The sequence below is a fragment of the Papio anubis genome, chromosome 11 (assembly GCF_008728515.1).
Source record: "Papio anubis isolate 15944 chromosome 11, Panubis1.0, whole genome shotgun sequence".
Lineage (NCBI taxonomy): Eukaryota > Metazoa > Chordata > Mammalia > Primates > Cercopithecidae > Papio > Papio anubis.
This window is the reverse complement of record NC_044986.1, coordinates 115,295,056-115,317,647: the sequence shown is the minus strand read 5'-3', so window position 1 is coordinate 115,317,647 and position 22,592 is coordinate 115,295,056. Positions and strand designations below refer to the sequence as shown.

Genomic DNA, 22,592 nt, shown 5'->3' with positions numbered 1-22,592 from the left:
ACTGGGGTTGCCCAAAGCAGAGGCTGAGTGACATGCACAGAATGTGACCCCTGCCCCTGTGGGGTTTTGAAGCTGCTACTTCAATGGTGATTCCTCGGTGGGCACGGCCATAAGACACGGAAGTCTGCATGCTTTGCACCCGCTCACACATGTCTTCCTTGGACGAACTTGTCCCTGATCTTCCAATCTTTCTCCTTCTAAGCCCCTAATGGAGCACCAATTCATTTCCCACTGCCAACAGTCCATATCTATTCATATCTCAAGCTACTTCTCTGTCCACGGAACAGGAACAGGTGAATGTGTGACTGGAAGTTCTGTGGAGTTAGGATATTTTCCTTCATCACCATCTTTTGGGGCTATCCTGGAGCTGAAATGCAGCAATAACCCAATTTCTGCTAGTACCTGTATATCATGCTGACCAGTCTTTGAACCATAAACCAGTCCCAAGTCATTCAGTTGATCATAAATCACCCCAACACTAACAGTACCACCACCGCCACCACCACTGCCATGATGCCATAACTGTGAGCTCAAGGACAGTTTTCACCACCTCCAAAGTAGATGACAAGGTACACCGGACTTCCTGTTCATGTGCTGATTTATGTCTTCCAGATCTGCTGAGGCCTGAGTCAAACTAGGTGCCTCCAGCATGTCATCCTGAGAGTATGTTTTCAAGAGCCTGATACCAATGGTGTCAGCCTAAGTCCCTCAGGAAATGGAGCCTGGAACTTAAAAAATAATAAAATGAATAAAATCTATATGTTACTACTGTATTAGGGAGTCCGTTAGAAGAGAAGCAGGGTGAGGGAAAGGGTGTGAGCAGAGAGAGAGGGAGAGTTTGCAGAGGGTGTTGGTAAACAGACCAATGCTTGGTATACAATGGGGTTCATTACTCAGTCTCACGGGATTATCTCCCAAGGGGCCATATGAATCACTTCATCTTCAGACAAGCCAACTGTGGAAAGTAGGCAGTAAAAATATATTTGCCAGCCCCTGCATCCAATTGGTCAAAGATTTGCCCCATGCCGTGGTTACTCACCTATCTTTCTGAGTTGCATAGATGTGAGTCCTTGAATGTATCTAAATAGCATCTCAGACCTCAGCGTCACGAGCAAAGCCTAGTGTGGGATGAGTGGTAATGTGGCAGGGGCACAAGGCAAAGTGTTCACAGGTTACAGCTCCATGAGTTTGGTCGGAGCCCATGCAGAATTGGTTTCTACAGTAGCTACTGGGCAGAAATAAGTATTCCAAGGCCCTGGAAAGAGCTAAGGTCAAGAAGATTTGAAGAAGGTGACTATCTGAAACAGGCTTTCCACCTCTGTCACTTTGCTTCTCCAGATCCCACTTTTTCTTTCTTTTTCTATTTTTTTTTTTCTTCTTTTTTGAGATGGAGCATCACTCTGTTGCCCAGACTAGAGTGCAGTGATGTGATCTCAACTCACTGCAACTTCCTCCTGCTGGGTTCAAGCGACTCTCCTGCTTCAGGCTCCCAAGTACCAGGGCATGCAGGTGCCCACCACCATGCCTGGCTAATTTTTGTATTTTTTGTAGATACGAGGTTTCACCATGTTTTCAAGGCTGGTCTCGAACTCCTGACCTCAAGTGGTCCACCCACCTAGGCCTCCCAAAGTTCTGGGATTACAGGCGTGAGCCACCACACCCAGGCTTCTTTCTTAATTTTTATTTTTCTACTAGAGTATGTAGCTAGTAGCTATCATTTGCAGTGCTGGTAATGCATGCTCCCTCTGTCCTTCCTTCTACCTGCCAAATATATTATCTACCAAAAACAAAATTATAAGCAAAGAGAGTTTTTGTCCTCTTCTCATTTCCTATTTTTCTTTCTTCTCTTCGTCATTTTGAGATTGTCTTCCCAAGATAGGTCTCAGCTCAGTACAACAGATATTTATTATATGCTTTTTATGAACTTGGTGCTACAGAATAAGACTGCAGAGATTAAAGATGTGGCCCTTTTCCTGATAAACTCAAAGTCTATCAGGAGAGAGAAAACAAAAGTGGGCATTTCTCCCATCCAGGTTTTCCTGTCTTAAAGAATGAGTAGAGATTGGTCCATCAATGAATGATGGGAAAGGCCTTCCAAGTAGAGAGAATCACTTGATGGAGGGACAGGGGCTAGAGCAGTGAATGGAGAGAACTGCAGTCAGTTCTGGGTTACTGGCATAAAACGTGCTGCAGTGAGAGGTTAGTGGCTGGTAGATCACATGGGATTTTTCATATCATAATAAGAAATCAGCTCTGTCGGCCAGGCATGGTGACTCATGCCTATAATCCCAGCACTTTGGGAGGCTGAGGTGGGCCACCTGAGGCCACCTGAGGTCAGGAGTTCAAGACCAGCCTGGCCAACATGGTGAAACCCCATCTCTACTAAAAAATACAAAAACTAGCCAGGCATAGTGGTGCATGCCAGATACTTGGGGGGCTGAGGCAGGAGAATCACTTGAACCCAGGAGGCGGAGGTTGCAGTGAGCTGAGATCACACCACTGCACTCCAGCTGGGCAACAAAGCAAGACTCCAACTCAAAAAAAAAAAAAAAATCTCTTTATTCAGTAGGTGATGCTAACTCACTTTAAAATTTTAAACAGAGAGGATAACTTAGAATTACCTCCTAAATAAATGACTCTGGCTGAAAAGTAGATCAGTTTATAGCAGTAGGGAGACTAGACTTAATTGCTGTACCATTGGAGTTGTCCAACCAAAGGATGATGAAGGTCTGAACAAGTTACATGGTGATGAGGGGTAGAAAGAAATAGTTTAGAGATATTGTAAGTACATGGGGACATAAGTAGGATTTCGTAGTCAATTGGATATAAAGATTGATGTCAACAGGAGTTTATTAGAAAACTGGAAGGTTTCTGATGAGAGCTTCTAGGTGGATGTGGTGTGATTAGCTGGCATTGAGGATACAAGAAGAGGTATAGAGGCTTGGCAGAAAAGATTGCATTAGTAGTTTTGGATATGTTAATATTGACATATCATAGAACATTCAAGTGGACCTGGAAGGCGGAGGTTGCAGTGAGCCAAGGTTGTGCCACTGCCACTCCAGGCTGGGCGACAGAGCGAGACTCCATCTCTTTTTTTTTTTTTTTTTTTTTGCCTCAATTTTGTTTTTTTTTTAATGATGATTATTATTATACTTTAAGTTCTAGGGCACATGTGCACAATGTGCAGGTTTGTTACATATGTATATATGTGACATGTTGGTGTGCTGTACCCATTAACTCATCATTTACATTAAGTATATCTCCTAATGCTATCCCTCCCCGCCCTTCCCCACAATAGGACCTGGTGTGTGATGATCCCCTTCCTGTGTTCAAGTGATCTCATTGTTCAGTTCCCACCTATGAGTGAGAACATGCGATATTTGGTTTTCTGTTCTTGTGATAGTTTGCTGAGAATGATGGTTTCCAGCTGCATCCATGTCCCTACAAAGGACACGAACTCCTCCTTTTTATGGCTGCATAGTATTCCATAGTGTGTATGTGCCACATTTTCTTAATCCAGTCTGTCACTGATAGACATTTGGGTTGATTCCAAGTCTTTGCTATTGTGAATAGTGCCACAATAAACGTACGTGTGCATGTGTCTTTATAGCAGCATAGCTTATAATCCTTTGGGTATATCCCCAGTAACGGGATGGCTGGGTCAAATGGTATTTCTAGTTCTAGATCCTTGAGGAATCGCCACAGTGTTTTCCACAATGGTTGAACTAGTTTACAGTCCCACTAACAGGGTAAAAGTGTTCCTATTTCTCCACATCCTCTCCAGCACCTGTTGTTTCCTGATTTTTTAGTGATTGCCATTCTAACTGGTGTGAGATGGTATCTCACTGTGGTTTTGATTTGCATTTCTCTGATGCCGAGTGATGATGAGCATTTTTTCATGTGTCTGTTGGCTGTATGAATGTCTTCTTTTAAGAAGTGTCTGTTCATATCCTTTGCCCACTTTTTGATGGGGTTGTTTTTTTTTTCTTATAAATTTGACTGAGTTCTTTATAGGTTCTGGATATTAGCCCTTTGTCAGATGAGTAGATTGCAAAAATTTTCTCCCATTCTGTAGGTTGCCTGTTCACTCTGATGGTAGTTTCTTTTGCTGTGCAGAAGCTCTTTCATTAGATCCCATTTGTCAATTTTGGCTTTTGTTGCCATTGCTTTTGATGTTTTAGACATGAAGTCCTTGCCCATGCCTATGTCCTGAATGGTATTACCTAGGTTTTCTTCTAGGGTTTTTATGGTTTTAGGTCTAATATTTAAGACGAGACTCCATCTCAATCAATCAATCAATCGAACAGCCAGCAAGCAGGAGGGGAGAAGGCCAACTGTAGGACTGACCTAGGCTGAGGTCTGCTGGGGTGGAGGCACTGGGAGAATAAGGTTGCAGGGTATTTGAAGCAGCTGGGGGAGAGGGTTCAGGCCAGCAGAAAATTAGAGCAAACTCAGGAATCATGAACTAGGAGTATGAGACTGAAGGGAAATTATTAAATAGGAAGGAGGAATCTGAGAGAGCCAGAATCATAGATTGTGGCCAGAAAGTAAAATATGAGGTTCAGATTATTCTTAACTGCACAGAGCCCTCACTGCAATGCCACCCCACCCCCGACTCCCTACCCTAGACCCCATTTAGTACCAGCCCCAATTCCTCTTTTCTTCCTCATCAAATTGTATTCATTCTATATCTCATAATTTTAAAATCCTGCTAAGTGAATTCGGCTAATCTGTTTAATTCACAAGATGTTGATGACTGATGAATGCTTGATATGTTATCCATCCCAGAAAATAGACTCCTAATGATAATTACTTAAAACAGTTTTCTTATCTAGGGATGTGTCAGAGTCACCTGTGGTGCTGTTTAAATACTAAGCCTCTCTGGGCTTCACCTTATGAAATCCTGATTCAGACGCCCTGGAATGAGCACTGGGCATTCATATTTTTGCAGATTCTTCTGTTAAAGAGACAGCTCCATGGGAAAGAGATGAGGGAGTAGATGAGTGTTCTTCCAGTTGCTCAAATCAATAACTTCCATATGTAATTGACATTGGCAATTACTGCTTTTGCCTGTCCCTGAAGCTTTTCTATTCCCCATATTTTGATTTTGCATCCATCCCCGACCCAACTTGCAATATCCCTAGGCAGCTAAGGTGACCTTTCCCTCTGGACCCTGTGGGAGACATGACCTAAGCAGAGTCAACTGGAGACTTTCTCTGAGATTGAGAAATAGATCTGGAAGCCATAGTTTATGGTGATACTGCCAGTGTGATGTAAACCTCAGGTTAGTGGTGCCATCGTCCCAGATGCTGGTAGAAGCCTCTCTGCAGAACAAAGCCAAGCAGAGGTAAGCAAGCATGACGTAAGTGCCTGGTTGAGTCCCTGTCTCTGATTCTGGTTTCTGAAGTTCTTCCTTCAATCCTGCTGATACAGTTTGGCTGTGTCCCCACCCAAATCTTGAATTGTGCTCCCATAATTCCTATGTATTGTGGGAGGGACCTGGTGAGAGATAATTGAATCATTGGGGCAGTTTCTCCCACACTGTTCTCGTGGTAGTGAATAAGTCTCGCAAGATTTGAAGGTTTTATCAGGGGTTTCTGCTTTTGTGTCTTCCTCATTCTCTCCTTGCCTGCTGCCTTCCACATAAGAAGGGACTTGCTCCTCCTTGCCTTCCACCATGACTGTGAGGCTTCTCCAGCCACATGGAAACTATAAGTCCAATTAAACTCTTTCTTTTGTAAATTGCCAGGTCTTGGGTACGTCTTTATCAGCAGTGTGAAAACGGACTAATACACCTGCACACTGTCCCAGTATCCTTTCCAGCGATCAGAGGCAACAACATAGATTTCAGTCACAACTGAAAAAGTTCTGATTAATGTATAGACATCAGGCAAGTTTTTCCTGAGTACATCAACCTGCTATTCATTTCTCTAGGTTCATTCATCTGAATGTATATGAAAACCTTAGACAATTCCATGCCTTAGACTATAGTAGAATGGAGTAGAACTTCATTACCGTGCCTATGGTACAGAAAGACCAGTTTGATTTAGAGAAAAAATATAGATTGTAGAATGTACCTTACCAGAAGTATTATATTCAAGGAAAAAAAAACAAACTGGCTTAAGACTGTTCTGAGGACCTGTTTTTTTGGTTTTCTTTCCTTTTTTTTTTTTTTTTGATTCAGAGTCTCACTCTCTCGCCCAGGCTGGAGTACAGTGGCACAATCTCAGTTCACTGCAAGCTCCACCTCCCAGGTTCACACCATTCTCCTGCCACAGTCTCCCGAGTAGCTGGGACTACAGGCGCCCGCCACCACGCCCAGCTAATTTTTTGTATTTTTAGTAGAGACAGGGTTTCACCATGTCTGCCAGGATGGTCTCGATCTCCTGACCTTGTGATCCACCCTCCTCGGCCTCCCAAAGGGCTGGGATTACAGGTGTGAGCCACCATGCCCGACCAAGGACTTGTTTTTACTAGAGTTCAGAAGTTAGAGTCACACGGGAGGGAATTTGGACTTGCAGTCTAATCGTGGTCTTGCCACTGTTCAGCTATATGATCTTGAGGTGAATCTTTTGAGCTCTCTAAGCCTAGTTTCAACTGTAAAGTGTAGATTTTGTGACTCTAGATTTTTAAAAATCAACTTTCAATTGTTCAGCGTAAATGTATACTTTTTCAAATGTTTCAAGTTACATAAAGTTTGTTGGTTTCAATTTAAATGCTGTGTCTTTTTCATAATTTTTAATTTGCTAAGCAAACCTTTTCAATAAACACTGCTGCCTAGTTGCAATGTGAATATTTGCAAATTAGGGTCTGAGTCATTGAGCTTGGGATGTGCCCAAGTGAACAGGTGGGCTTGGTGTTATCACAGAGGGAACGGTGAGAAAGCTCCATCAACAGCCAAAAGCTGTAGGTTCACCATTTCTTCTTATTCCTCCTTAAGGCAGAGCCATAGAGGAGAAACTCAAGATTTCCCTTTAAATTGTCCCCATGAGATAATTAAATACAGATCCTTTATTTCCTAGGAAGGCTCCCATATGGGTAAAAGATGTGAAAGATCAAGGCAACATATGTGAAAATGTGTCAAGTAAAAAGAAAACTCACTTATTTGAACATCTTTAAAAATCAAGATAAAAAAGAGAATACCATGGGAGTCATAAAATCTTAGCTCTAGGCCAGAGAAATGTTGCTTTTAATTTCTATACAGTAGAAGAAAATTTAGTGCATGAATAACATTTCATTTAAATGTATACCTTTAAAGATGTATATTGTCACATTTGAATTGGGGGGAGAGCATAAGGTAATTTCAACTCCCTGACACGCTGATTTAGCACTTATTCAGTAAACAGGATCTGCCACTTGGAGTAAAAATATATAGGACATCTCTTTAAACACAAATACGGTGTTGATTTCTAAGGAAGGGTATGAAACAGGGGAGGGAAAAATAACCCCTCACCTTTTATATTGACCCACCTTTTAAGATTTTTCAAGGGGATTATTGTGTTACATGTGCCAGAGCATGACTGTCTAAATAGCCCATCACTGTAGGCATTGATATAGACACAAACAAAAAGCTTTGAAAACGGAAAATGGGAAATTCTTCTGTAACTTTTCAAACCCAAACACGTCAACTGAAATCCTTTTGCTTCGTTGTGGTTTAGGCTCCAACATTATGTGCAGTGGTTTGATTTAATTATAACATCCAAAATTCCTATAGGCATTTATACATATATTAGCACGGTCCTTTGATTTAAAGCTTAGCATGTTGTATGGGTAAAAATAAGCCACTGGAAAAAAATATAAGACTGACTATTTGACACACATGCTGAGCTTTAACTGGGTATATCTGACTACATTTGTTCTTTGATTTGAGTGGTATTTCAACCCTGGCTGTATGTTAGAATTACCTGCGGGACTTTTCTAAAAATGCAAATCCTTTAGACCAGATAAACTGGAAACTCTGGGGGTATTTTTCAAAGCCCAGTCCTCCATGCCCCACAGTTCTGGGATTTTTTAATCTCTCAACCTTGACCTTTTCCCCGTCTCTGAAGGTTCTCCCTTCCCTTCCTTCTTCCCGTGGCCCAGACCCACTGCTCCTTCCTTTTAATTTGCTAAGCACACCTTTGCGATAAACACTGCTGCCTAGTTGCAATGTGAATATTTGCAAGTTAGGGTCTGAGTCAATGAGTGAGAGGTTCGTCATTATCCTCCCATCATTATCTTCCCAATATTCACAGCAAAACCATTCCCCACCACTTCCATACTTGATATTTTCTACTGTCATGGAGAGAAAAGGCCAGGATTGCTGCTGCTAGAGACTCGTCCCAAATCTGAATCAGGCCCTTTATGCTGCCTGGTGACGTCCTTAAGAGATTTCTGTAAAGGATTTCTTTCCATCAGCAGAGAAACATGTATTGAGCATTCACTCATCAGTGTTCTAGGTACTGGAAATACAATTCTAAACACGAGAGATGGGGCCTCTGACTTCAAGGAGCCTTCATGGATAGAGGGAAGCACACGGCAAACAGAGACAAATCAGTGAATGTGCCCATGTAGGGGCAGCCATGCACTATGAAGAAGCTAAAACAGGGTGCTATGGGGGATATGGTTTGGATCTGTGTGTCCACCCAAACTTCATGTTCAGTTGTAATCCCCAATGTTGGAGGTGGGACCTGGTGGGAGGTGAATGGATCATGGGGGTGGATCCTTCATGAATGGTTTAGCACCATCCCTTCGGTGCCATTCTCATGATAGAGTTCTCATGAGATCTGGTTGTTTAAAAGTATGTGGCACCTTCCTTCCTCCCTGCCCCGCTCGCTCCTGCCATGTGAGATGTACTGGCTTCCCCTTGCCTTCCGCGATAACTGTAAGTTTCCCGTGGCCTCCCCAGAAGCCAAGCAGATGGCACAGTGCTTCCTGCGCAGCCTGAGGAACCCTGAGCCAATTAAACTTCTTTTCTTTATAAATGGCGCAGCCTCAGGTATTTCTTTATGGAAGTGTGAGAATGAACTAATACAAATAGGATGGTGTGGTGAGAAGGGACCAGCAGGTTTAGGGCACTGGTGACATTTTCTCTAGAATGCCCAGGGGAGGCCTCTCAGAAGAGGTGATATTTATTTATTTATTTTATTAATTTTAATTTAATTTTTTTTTTTTTGAGTCAGAGTCTCACTCTGTTACCCAGGCTGGAGTGCAGTGGTGCCATCTTGGCTCACCACAACCTCCACCTACCAGGTTCAAGCAATTCTCCTGCCTCAGCCTTCCGAGTAGCTGGGATCACAGGTGTGCACCACCATGCCAGCTAATTTTTGTATTTTTAGTAGAGACAGGTTTAAACCATGTTGGCTAGGCTAGGCTGGTCTTGGTCTCCAGATCTCAGGTGACCCACCTGCCTCGGCCTCCCGAAGTACTGGGATTGCAGGCGTGAGCCACTGTGCCCAGTGTGAGGTTTTTGTTTGTTTTTTTTGTTTTTTGTTTTTTGAGACGGAGTCTCGCTCTGTCACCCAGGCTGGAGTGCAGTGGCACAATCTCAGCTCACTGCAAGCTCCACCTCCCAGGTTCACGCCATTTTCCTGCCTCAGCCTCCCAAGTAGCTGGGACTACAGGCACTCACCACCACACCCGGCTATTTTTTGTATTTTTAGTAGAGACGGGGTTTCACCATGTTAGACAGGATGGTCTTGATCTCCGGACCTCATGATCCGCCTGCCTCGGCCTCCCAAAGGAGGTCATTTTTTAGTTAAGACCTGGAATATGAGGAGAGGGTCTTGGAAATATCTGGGGAAAGGAAGGGCCACTGCAAAGTCCCTGACAGAGGAACAACCTTGGCCTGTCTGAGGCACAGCAAGAAGGCACTGGGGCTCTGGGATGGTACAGAGAGAAAGTAGGAGATGGAGGCCAGGTGCAGTGGCTCACACCTCTAATCCCAATAGTTCAGGAGGCTAAGGCAGGTGATCACTGGAGATTAGGAATTTGCAACCAGCCTGGCCAAGATGGTAAAACCCAGTCTCTACTAAAAATACAAAAATTAGCTGGGCATGTGCACGCCTGTAATCCCAGCTACTTGGAAGGCTGAGACAGGAGAATCACTTGAACCCAGCAGGCAGAAGCTGCAGTGAGCTGAGATGGTGCCACTGCATGACAGGGAGAGACTGTGTCTAAAAAAAAAAAAAAAAAAAAAAAAGGAGGGGACAGAGACATAGAAACAGACCGGGGGCAGAGTATCGGGGGCCTCCTAGGGCAAGGTAAGAATTCCTAATTAGATTCTAAACATCAAATCGGAGATAGGAGACCAATGAGGAGTGTTTTTATGCTAACAAAAACAATCTTTAATAACCTTGTAAAGAGACCATTCTGGTTTCCATGTACATCTGCTTTAACTGATGGTGACTGAAGGATGGAAATGTTCTTTTTCTAACATGATACCCATTCATTATAACTTAAACTAGTCCTAGTTTCTTACAAATCCCTTATTTCCTTGGATTTCTCCACTGTGCCCTCATTGTGTTTCCTTGTCACTTACAAGCTTGGCCTGCTCAATGTGTTTCCAAAGCGTCTCTTCAGAAATATACCAGATGTGCTCGACAGAGGCATCATTAATAGAAACCTGCACTTCAAAACATCATACGAATATTTTGAAGAAACATTCTTCATACGAAGAACCAGCAATCGTCCCTCCAGTGTAAATACCTCCTATTTCACAGTATTACAGAAAGAGTGCAGTTTACTAACCATGACTTCCTTACAGGAAATTCAGTAGCTATAAAAATTTTTGTTCAGTGTCAAACATTTCACTGCTTATTAATTCCAAAGATCGGAGCACCGTGTCGTTGTGGCATTTGGGGAGTTTAGCATACTCAGGAGAGAAGCTGTGCTTACAATGGAGTGAGTTGGAGCATACTTCTATAGAAACTTGCTGGAAAATGCAGAATGATTGGAGAAATGGTGAAAAACTTCCGTGAAGATGTAAATGGTACTCCCTCACCCAGTTGTTCTCAGTGCGTTAGGAGCCTTGCTTTACCCTGGTCAGGGGTTTCCAAAGGCGTTCCTTTCAAGCATGGAAAAATCCATTCATCCCCAGATTACGTATAATATTTGTTAAGGTCTAAGCAATGAGAACGCGGAAGAAGGAATGCTGAGTAAGACAATAGGAGCCCAATGCATGTGTCAGCCCACAGGCTCTGGCTGTCTACTACATGGGTGTTTGGATTCACTTCACTGCAGGCCACCCCAGCATTCACGTTTGCTCCACGTCCCCACTCCCAGCTGCATGCATAGAGCAAGACCAGGCTGGCAGCAACAGCTTCCATCGCCTCATGCCCTTGGCCTTCTAGCCCTCAGCTTGTGGAAGCGCAGGGAGGAGTTTTAAGCAGGGACACTAAATGATCTGAAGGCAGCTTTTTCAGGCCTTATTTTCCCCCTTCGCCAGCAGCCACCTGGCTTCCTGCTGTCACTCTTGACCTACAAAGGTCAACACATCCTCTGAGAGGCCACGCCCTCTGCATTCTCTTCACACCTCATCTATGCCATGCGGCCCAATCGCTCACTCCCTTCTTTTATAAATTCTCTTTCCTGGAGTTCCATGGTCTCCATCTCTCCAGGTTTTCATTCACATGCCCCACCTGCTTCCTGATTGCAGCATCTCTTGTGTGGCCTTTCTTGTCCATGCACCCCCTGTGGTCAGTGTATCTCTCAGCATTGTGTTCTTGGAGCTAACTTCTGACTTTACACTCTGACCACACCAGGGAAACCTCTTCCACTCCACTGGCTTTAGATACACTTCTGCCCGATTGATCCCCACGTTGTCGCCTCCATCCAGATCTCTGTCCCGTGCTCTGGGCCTATGTATAACCTTGGCCCTGGTGCATCCTCACACGCATGTCCCAGGTGCTACAAATTCAACAAATACTTTCCAGACTGAATTCATAATCATCTTGTCAAAGCAGCTTCCCCTTATCTGCTTTCTGTTTTGAATGATGTAATCACGTTACAAGCTATCCAAGCTGGAATCCTAGCTAACATACCTCACCCATCTCTCTTCTTCATCCTCAACATCCCATCAGCCACTCAGTCCAGGCTTTGGGACATCTTTCTGTTCACTCTTCTCTCCTCTTCTCCTGCCCCTGCCTTGACTCAGATCTTTCTCCTCTGCTGCTGGGTCAAAGCCTTGGTCAACTTGTCTCCCCACCTCCAGTCTTTCTTCATTCTAGTCCATGTTTCCAGTGCAGCCAGGGTGATGTTTCTGCACTGCAAATGATTATTTGCCCCTCTGCTGAAATCTGTATGTGGTCCTCTACGCTAGCCCCCTTTGCTCTGAGGATGAACTGAAATCCCAAACCTGACTCCATAGCTCTTCATGATCTGGCCCTTACCTACCTCTCTCTCCAAATGGATTTCTTATCACTCCCTGGCCCTTACCCTAAACCCAACCCTAATAAACTCTCAGCAGCTTCTTACCCACCTTGCTCTCACTTCCTGCAGAGCTGTTCTCTCTGCCTCTACAGCAGTTCTTCAGATGCACCCCTTTTCTACTTGACAACTTCAGGTCTCATCTTAGAGTTACCTCCTGTAAGAATTCTTAAAAACAAACAAACAAATCATGTCTCCTGTGAAGTACAGACACTGGCGCAGTTAGGTTCAGAAGATGGGGGACCTGTACGCCATATTTTGGAAAGAATGCAGTGTCGTGACAACAAAACTGTAATTGAATTTATAAGTCCAGAAACGGAACGAGGGATGTTGGAGGGCCCACTTTCTTGGGCGTAGTGAAGGTGGGGAAGATTTGACAGGGATCTTAACACAGATCTGATGACCCAAGAGAGGGGCCTTTATAACCTGGAAGGGCCAGATTAGCAAGGATATGAAGCATCTCAATGCCTTTCTGCATGGACGTCTAAGCAGATGCATGCATTGTGCAGAGGGCTCAAATATCCATTGACTCTCCTGCCTACAAAACCTTGGTAAATTGATATGTTCCCAGAACTTAGGCAAAGCCATGGAAAAGAGAGAAAAATGATGACTTAACTGAGAAATAACTGAGCTTTCCTGGTGACATGGGAGCTAAATAAAGTCAAATTGAAGAAAAATAGAGATGTATTACTTAGAGTTCAGAGTTGTGAACTGAGATTTATATTGCTCTGCTTATTACCCTGAAGAGTCATCACCTGTTTACCTGTTTGCCTCTAAGGAGACTCTCTAAGTGCCTTATGGTGGTATACCTTCTGCTGGCTAATAGCATTGATTCTCATTAATAATGAATGATCGATAAATATATGTAAAAAATGGGCCGGGCGCGGTGGCTCAAGCCTGTAATCCCAGCACTTTGGGAGGCCGAGACGGGCAGATCACGAGGTCAGGAGATCAAGACCATCCTGGCTAAAACGGTGAAACCCCGTCTCTACTAAAAAATACAAAAAACTAGCCGGGCGAGGTGGCGGGCGCCTGTAGTCCCAGCTACTCGGGAGGCTGAGGCGGGAGAATGGCGTGAACCCAGGAGGCGGAGCTTGCAGTGAGCCGAGATCCGGCCACTGCACTCCAGCCCGGGCGACAGAGCGAGACTTCGTCTCAAAAAAAAAAAAAATATATATATATATATATATATATGTAAAAAATGAATAAATTTTTAAGACCAAAAATTTGCCATAATTAAGAACTCTGAGAATCTGTCTGCTGGGCACAGGTAACTAGGAAACAGTGGGTTGTAGTCCAGGTACATATATGGTGCAACAGGACTGCAGGAAGAAACAACTAAAATTTGTGGTGGGAGTCCAGGAAGGCATGGAGGATGTGGCATTTGAGCTTAGATGTGGAGGTAGACAGCCGGTCTTGACACCCATTTGGATCCTGCAATCAGACCTAACTAATGAATTGATACACTATCTCCGCTGAAGGCCAACAGAAAAAGAACAAAGATGGGGGCCTTAGGAGAAGGTATTTACAAAGAACTTAACAGGTAGTGGGCATTTGACCAAGTGTGAGTTGGTCTTTTTCTATTCACCCTTTCCCGCCTCCTTATCATCTCTCCATGACTTACGTTTGCAGAATGTATTACAGCTCACACACTGTGTTCATTTGACCCTCTTATGTGACAGCATATCTCCAAGGTTTAAAGAATAGTTTCAAAACTCAGGAGCCAGAAATTTCAAGCTAGCTTTGCCCTACTTTCCCTAACACAGGCTTGTTGTGCACCGTCACTTAATGCAACATATGGTTGGTGTGGTGTAAGGACTAAATATGGGGACCCTGCACTTTGCACACGTAAAAACCTTACTCAAGTCAGGGCCCGATCAGAGGAGCAGCAAATGTCTTCTTTCTTGGGCCCCATTGATTGCACCTTGACAAACCTTCCTGATTCTCCACCATTCGTTCTCCTTCCTCTTTATCTTTTCTTTTCCTTTTCTCCTTTCTCCTGGCTCCGTCTCCCTCACTCCCTGTGGCTGTGGAAAACTTTCTAGCTATCGAGCATTAGCTCTAGTTCTGATGACCAGGAACATCCAGCGAAGGGTTTTTCTGCCTCGATCTGCATCATATTCATCTGAGGAGATATTTTTTAAAGGAGATGCTCATGGCCTCATCTCAAGAGATCTGAAATCAAATATTCTGGGATGCAGCCCAGGCACTGGTATTTTTAAAATGCTTCCCCAAGAAATTCTAAAGTGCAGTCAGTATTGAGAATCACAGATCTAAATTTTCCCTCCATATCTTAATTTCTTTTTCTATAAAATGAACTCATTGATCTGAAAGCTATTTAAAAAAAAAAAAAACTTTCTAGGTATGAAATATCTCCCAGAGACCTAAAGACGTATCAGATCAGTGGATGGATCACTGCAGAAAGTTTTGGGTGGGACTGGGAGTTCAGTGATGGGGGTTAGGGATGTATTGCAGGTAACATGGAAAGGGAGAGATAGACTAGTGGGTTCTAATAACTTTTCTGTTCACTTTAAGTTCTGATATTTCTGACAGTAGAGGGTTTTGTGTTGTGTATTACTGTGTTTTTCCTAACAGGAATAGCCCACACTTTCTTTGAAAAAAGTACATTTTCAATCATATACTTGGATATCTGATATGATTCGAATTCTCTGTTGTTTTGTATTGTTTTAATATGGAGTCAGAGCCAAATAACCATTTTATAGAGCTTACCAATCTCCCTCAATTCTGTGCATATGACTATTTGGCAAGAATAAGAATGAAGGATTCCTGGAGGCACTTACTCTAGGCATTTTAAAGAAGAAGATAGGTGCTCAGTGCTTCTTGGTGTTGCCAGATTAGCAGTACATCCTGGTAAATTCAAGAGACTTCTTTCCATCCTAATCTGTGACAGTGATAACAGAGGGAAACACTTCTTTGCTTGTTTGTTTGTTTGTTTGTTTTGAGACGGAGCCTCGCTCTGTCGTCGGGCTGGAGTGCAGTGGCACTATCTCAGCTCACTGCAACCTCCACCTCCTGGGTTCAAGCGATTCTCCTGCCTCAGCCTCCCGAGTAGCTGGGATTACAGGCACCTACCACCATGCCCAGCTAATTGTTGTGTTTTTAGTAGAGACGGGGTTTCACCATGTTGTCCAGGATGGTCTCGATTGCTTGACCTTGTGATCCACCTGCCTTGGCCTCCCAAAGTGCTGGGATTACAGGCGTGAGCCACCGCGCCTGGCAAACAGAGGGAACCACTTCTAAAGCCAAGGGGCTTGTATAGTTACAGCCTCTGGTATTTGCAGGGGTTTGTATTTGACATCATTGTCTAGAATCCTACACATCAGCACAACTCTAATTAACATGCCAATGAGTATTAAGTTGGGTTTATTACAGACTGAGCAACTACTTCACTTGGGGCTCGGTGGGTTTCAAAAAGCAACATGCCTTGTTGATAAAACATTCTACTGTTTTTAAGTCATCACAGAAATGCTAAGAAAGCAAATAATTGCACAAAGAAAGCACGTTGTAAAAATGAACCCACTTACCAACAAAGCAGTAGTCTTCAGCGTCTGTATTAATCAGTGATCTCCAGTGAAAGAGAACCAATAGTACATACAGTCATGCACCACATAATAGCATTTTGGTCAACAACAGACCACATAAATGAGTGACCCCATCAGATTATAATGCCATGTTTTTACCTTTTCTATGTTTAAATACATTTAGATACACAAATACTTAGCATTGTGTTACAATTGCCTATAGTATTTGGTACGGTAACATTTTATACAGGTTGTAGCTGTATTCGTCTGTTCTCATGCTGCAAATAAAGACATACCCAAGACTGGGTAATTTATAAAGGAAAGAATGTTTAATGAACTCACAGTTCCACATGGCTGGAGAGGCCTCACAATCATGGCAGAAGGTGAAGGAGGAGCAAAGGCACATCTTACATGGAGGCATGGAGGCTGGAGAGTGTGTGCAGGGGAACTGCCCTTTATAAAACCATCAGATTTCGTGAGACTTACTCACTATCATGAGAACAGCACAAGAAAAACCTGCCTCCATCATTCAGTTACCTCCTACCAGGCCCCTCCCATGACACATGGGGATTATGGGAACTACAATTCAAGATGAGATTTGGGTGGGAACACAACCAAACCATATCAGTAGCCTAGGTATGTATTAGGCTCTACCATCTAGCTTTGTGTAAGTATACTCTGTGCTGGTCCCACAATGATGAAATCACGTACAGACACACTTCTCAGAACATATCCCCATCGTTAAGTGACACATGCCTGTATACAGTCACCTCTCTGTATCCATACTACAACTGTGGATTCAACCAACCATGAATCAAAAACATTCTAAAATGATTAAAATAAAAAGTAATAATACAGCAATAAAAATAATATGCATTTTAAAAGCAATAATTTAACAACTATTTACATAGCATTTACATTGTATTCGGTATTTTAAGTAATTGAGAGATGATTTAAAGTAAAAGGGAGGATTACGTAACTTATATGAAAATATTATGCCATTTTACGGAAGGAATTTCAGCATCCTCCAGTTTTGGTATTCATGGGGGTCCTGGAACTAATCCCCCGTGGATCCCAAGGGACAACTGTATATAGGAAGAGATTTATTATGAGAAATTGGTTCATGCAATTATAAAGACAGAAAAGTCCCAAGATCTGCCAGCAGTGAGCTGGCATCCCAGGAAAGCCGGTGGTTTTGAGGAATGTTAAATTCAGTTCGAGGACAGAAAACCTGGGAGAGCTGTTGGTATAAATCCCAGTGTGTGGCAGAAGAGGAGATGAGATGTCCCAGCTCAATCAGTGAGGCAGAAAGAAAGGGGGCAAATTCCTCCTTCCTCTGCCTTTTTGTTCTAGTTGGGCCTTCAATGGACTGGATGATGACCATATACATTGGGGAGGGCCATCTGCTTTGAATCAAGTTCACTCATTCAAATGCTAAGCTCATCTGGAAACACCTTCACAAATGTACCCAAAACAATGTTTAATCTGGGCACCCCATAGCCCAGTCTAGTTAACACAAAATTAACCATCACAGTGTCCTTCCCCTACTTGCCAATAAACAATCTTTATGGGAAGCCCACCAAGTGGTAGCATTGCGTTTTCCTTTCTTCCTCAGCATCTCATCCTGAATGCACGACTTTCTGAAGGAGGATTTATTCACCTTCCTTTGCTTTCTTGTGAGCAGACCTTTCAGGTTCTTTGTGATGTCAGCTAGGTTAGTCAGGTTTCTCAGCCACCGTGCCCCCTGGTCTGTGATGAGTCAGACTGGGCTGCTCATTTATTTGGGGAGAGCAGTAAACATGAATGGGATTGTATGACTAAAGTTCAGCCATGGACCCTCCCTTATGAATGTGACCTCAAAGTGTTCAATTAAACGTTCTGACTATAAATGTATTTAGTAGATTTGAAAGGCTACTATGAGGATCATGAATGTGTTTTATAGTCTGTAAAATCCTATATAGGTTTAAGGTAGGATGTATCTCTTTTATCAGAAACCTTAAGAAATTTCCTCTCATGAAGGGTTTTCACTCTTCCTGGTTAGTCCTGAATTCTTTCGAGTGGCAGAAAAGATTTGTTATGGGCTGAAATGAGTACCCCAGGATGCTACTGAAGTCCTGACTCACAGTATCTGTGAATGTGATCTTATTTGAAATAGAGTCTTTGCAGATGCAGGAGTTGAGGTTATTAGGATGAGCCCTAATCCAATATGACTGTGTCCTTAGCAAAAGGGAGAATTTGAACACAGAGGCAGGTACAGGCACAGGAAGATACAAAGGGAAAGTGCAGAGGGAGAACCCACAAAGGAGATGACCATCTACAAACCAAGGGATGCCTGAGGCTACCGGAAGCTCAGAGAATGGCAGAACAGATTCTCCCTCACAGCCTTGGAAGGAACCAATCCTGCCAATACTGACACCTTGATCTCAGACTTCCAGCCTCCAGAACTATGAGACAGTAAAATTCTGTTTTCAAGGCAATCAGTTTATGGGATTTTGTGACAGCAGCCCCAGGAAATGAATGCAATATTATTTCCAGAAGTCCTGAATGCTCTGCAGTTGAAGTTCTAAGCAACCATCTTCAGGCTCCAAGCAGGGGTGCTCTCAAACAAAATAAGAACTGCAGGTCATGGGGCTGGGCGCAGTGGGTCACGCCTGTAATCCCAGCACTTTTGGAGGCCGAGGTGGGCGGATCACGGCGTCAAGAGATTGAGACCATCCTGGCAACATGGTGAAACCCTGTCTCCACTAAAAAATACGAAAAAAAGTAGCTGGGCGTGGTGGCACACACCTCTAGTCCCAGCTACTCAGGAGGCTGAGGCAGGAGAATCGCTTAAACCCAGGAGGCAGAGCTTGCAGTATGCCGAGATCATGCCACTGCACTCCAGCCCGGCAATAGAGCAAGACTCCATCTCAAAAAAAAAAAAAGAACTGGAGGTCATGACCTCTAACTTGCTGACTTTGAGTCAATTGGGGTTTTATTTCTGAGGTTTAGATGGCTCCAGATAGATTCAACTAAACACATTTCAACCCATCTCACTGAAATGGGAGAGTTCCCTGGACCCTCTTGCAGGATGAGCAGTGGATGTGGCTCATTTGTTCTGGCGCTGTGTGTGCTTAAACTCCTTACAGGTTGGGGAGCACACAGATGGGCAGGTGTAAGAGCCGGGATGAGCACCCCTGGTTCCAGCCCCATGGCAGCATCTAGGGGTGGGTGTCTATGACTCCCGAAGCCCCAGTGGGTGTGTTACAGTGCTAGCCTTGTTGTCCATGAACAGCTTAAGTGTTAACCAGCTCAATGCCCTCTTGATACTCAAGTCCTTGTCCAGCATCCAGGAAGAATCAGGTCACACACAGACTTGATGAAAAATGAATATAGGGTTTTATTGAGTGGTGGAGTTGGCTCTTGGTGAGATGGATGGGGAGCTGGAAGGGGGATGGAGTGGGAAAACCATCTTCCCCTACAGTGTGACCATCTAGCAGCTAATCTCCTCTCTGCCCATCCGCAGCCAAACTCTTGTCAACATTCAGACACTCCTTCTCTTCTCTCTGCCACACCATTGTGCTGTTATTCTGCTCTTCTGTTGGTGTCTCCTTGTGGAACCAGCAATTTGGGGTTTATATGAGTACAGGATACGGAGGTGTGGTGGGTCAAAAGGCAACTTTTGGGCACAAAAACAGGAATGCCTGTTCCCATTTAGGGCCACAGGATTCCTGTTTTGAGGGTGGGGCCTTTGCTGGGTAACTGCCCTCTTCTACCTGGTATTTCCCTATCTCCTGTCCATATCATCACCTGTACAGGAGGCTGACAGGGTTTGCAACCTACCTTCCACATGGCCTCACCTCTACTGCCAGACCTCACATAGGTAGGCTTGGATCCATGAATATCTACAACCAAAGTGCTCAGTTACAATAGCAAATGCTACAGTTGAAAGTGCCTAATTATATAGTTTTACCTTTTACAAGTCAAATTCCACTACATTTGCATTATGAAAGATTACTGTCAAATGTAAGATGAATATGTATAAAATTCCATCCATATGCATTTCACCCAAGTTTGAGTTACAGCCAATCCTCATCTTGATTCTTCATGGTGATCAATAAGAAATAAGGAATCCATGTAATGCGGTGGCACTCAACCCACCCTTTACATCAGCATCACCTGGAAGTTTTAAATAACACTGATGCCTGGGTGCCAGCCTCTGAGGTTCCCAATATTGTCTGGAGTGTGCCATGGACATTGGAATTTTAAAAGCTCCCAGCCCAGACAGAATTATGATATGATCCAGCCATCCCACTACTGGGTATATATCCAAAGGAAATAAAATCAATATGTTGAAGAGAGATCTGCTCTCCCATGTTCATTTCAGCTCAATTCACAATAACCAAGATACGGAGTCCACCTCAGTGTCAAACAACAGATAAATGGATTTTTAAAATGTAGCATACACACACACACACACACACACACACACACACGGGAATAATATTTAACCTTAAAAAAAGAAGGAGATCCTGTCCTTTGTGACAACATGGATGAACCTGGAGGACATTATGTTAAGTGAAGTAAGCCAGGCACAGAAAGACACTGCATGGTCTCCCTTATATGTGGAATCCACAGAAAACCATCTCATAGAAGCGGAGAGTAGAAGGGTGGTTACTAGAGAATGGGAGGGATGGGGGAAGAAATTGGAGAGAAGTTCATCAAAGGACACAAAACTTCAGTTAGGAGAAAGAAGTTCAAGAGGTTCATTGCACAACGTGGTGACTATAGTAAATGTATTCAATGTCTCTTACACTTGAAAATTGCTGAGAGTGTAGGATTTAAGTGTTCTCACCACAAAAGAATACAAAGCATGTGAGGCAATAGATATGTTAATGGGCTTGATTTAGCCATTCCACAATGCATACATATATCAAAACATCAGGATGTATGTCATAAATATATATCATGTTTATTTGTCCATTAGAAAAAAAAAAAAAAACTAATGTAAAAAGAAATGTTTTCTGCAAGTGGAACCTCCAAAACTGGAAAAATAAATAAATAAAACAAAAGCTGTAGACCAAGATTGAAAACCTCTGGTAAAGCACTGGCTCTGGAGTGAGCCACACAGGAGCTGGAATTGTTCACAATTGTGCCACCGCCTACCGGCAGGGCTACTTTAGCTATGTGTTCATTTCCTCAGTGACACAGAGACAATACATGCCTCATCGTGCTTCTGTGAGCATTACATGAGATAATGCCCACGTTAAGGGTTATCATGAAGAGAAATCTCCTTTGGACTCTCTATACCTATAGATTTCTGGTCTTGGGTATCTACAGGAGGCAATAAAAAATGACCCTGGGCTACCATATCAGGAAGGCACCCAATAGGCCAATCATAATACAGATCAGGATCACCTTGTGATCCATTTGAAAAAAAAAAAAAAGAATTCCTAGAAGGGGTTAATTCTTGTAAAAGGAAGTTATAAACCAGAAACCCTTGAAATAGTTCCATATTTCTCAATCTGCTATTACAAGTTTGCTACATTCTGTGATTCAACTCAAAGAAGGGAAATCAAGTGAGAAAATAAACAGCCTCACCTTATTTGCAGGAGGTCACAGGGAAGTAGAGAAAGGGGTGAAGAAATACATTTCCATCCTGAGGTGGTCTACCATCTCACTGGAAGAGCTGCCACAGGAATAAGAAGTGTTCTAGAATTAAGCAAAGTGAAAATTTGAAAGACAGTGAATTTAACCATTCTCTACCTCCTGCCTCTACAGGAAATATTTACCGTCTACTCCTTTTAATCTTTATTTGCCTATAAGGATTATGTTATGAAAACACACACGTAGACACACACACACACACACATACACACAGGAGTGCAGGGAAGGAAAAGCTACAGGGCAGCGGGTCATATCCCTGTTTTCATAGTGAACTCATCTCAGAAAATTATTTTGAGTTTTCACATGAATGATTTGAGATACCCACTTCAGAGACAATCTCAGACAAAAATCATGTGGTGTGAGTTAGAACTTTAATATGTGTTAAATATTCAGTTACAAAAAGTTCCTCCCTTGCATTTGTAATTATAAAGTGACATATTCATTGAAACATTGTCAACTAGAAATCAGAATTCTCACTTTTTAATGCTTCAGTGGGAAGAAAGCCCTTAAGGTTTGATATAACACACAGACACACACACACACACACACACACACACAAACTCTTATTTTAAAGGTTATATCAAGCCTTTTTTGAAACTGAATTATAATGTTTTCTGGTCCAGTAATGCTGGCCTAATAGCTAGGATATAGTTGTTTTTATGCTATCATCAATTTTCATTTTTCATTTAATACTTTTAAAAACAGAACATGCTTAGAGTAAAACAGAGAAATTAGAAAAAAACAACGGCTGGTTAAAAGTGAACTCAAGCTTTTTCTCTCTGGTTTCCCAATTTTCATAAAACGCAAGCTTTATAAACAGGAGAGAAATGGTCAGAACAAGCTTGTTTTTCAGGAAACCTTAGCCTTTAAATAGAAGATACCCGGAGGCAGAGGTATATAAAGATTATTGTCCGTGTACAGCAGTGCTTCTGTAATTAATTCATTTTGAGCTTTGTGAAAAGCATTCTTTGTCCCTACATAAAGACAGGGCTCTGTAGT

At 43.0% G+C, this 22,592-nt stretch overlaps 1 protein-coding gene and 1 pseudogene across 1 annotated transcript in view; one reads left to right on the top strand and one right to left on the bottom strand.

Annotated features, from left to right (window-relative positions):
* Nucleotides 1–22,592, top strand: part of CELF2 (CUGBP Elav-like family member 2) — an 861,437-nt gene that overhangs the window by 292,549 nt on the left and 546,296 nt on the right. The window lies entirely within an intron of this gene.
* Nucleotides 10,788–11,306, bottom strand: LOC116269391 (annotated as a pseudogene).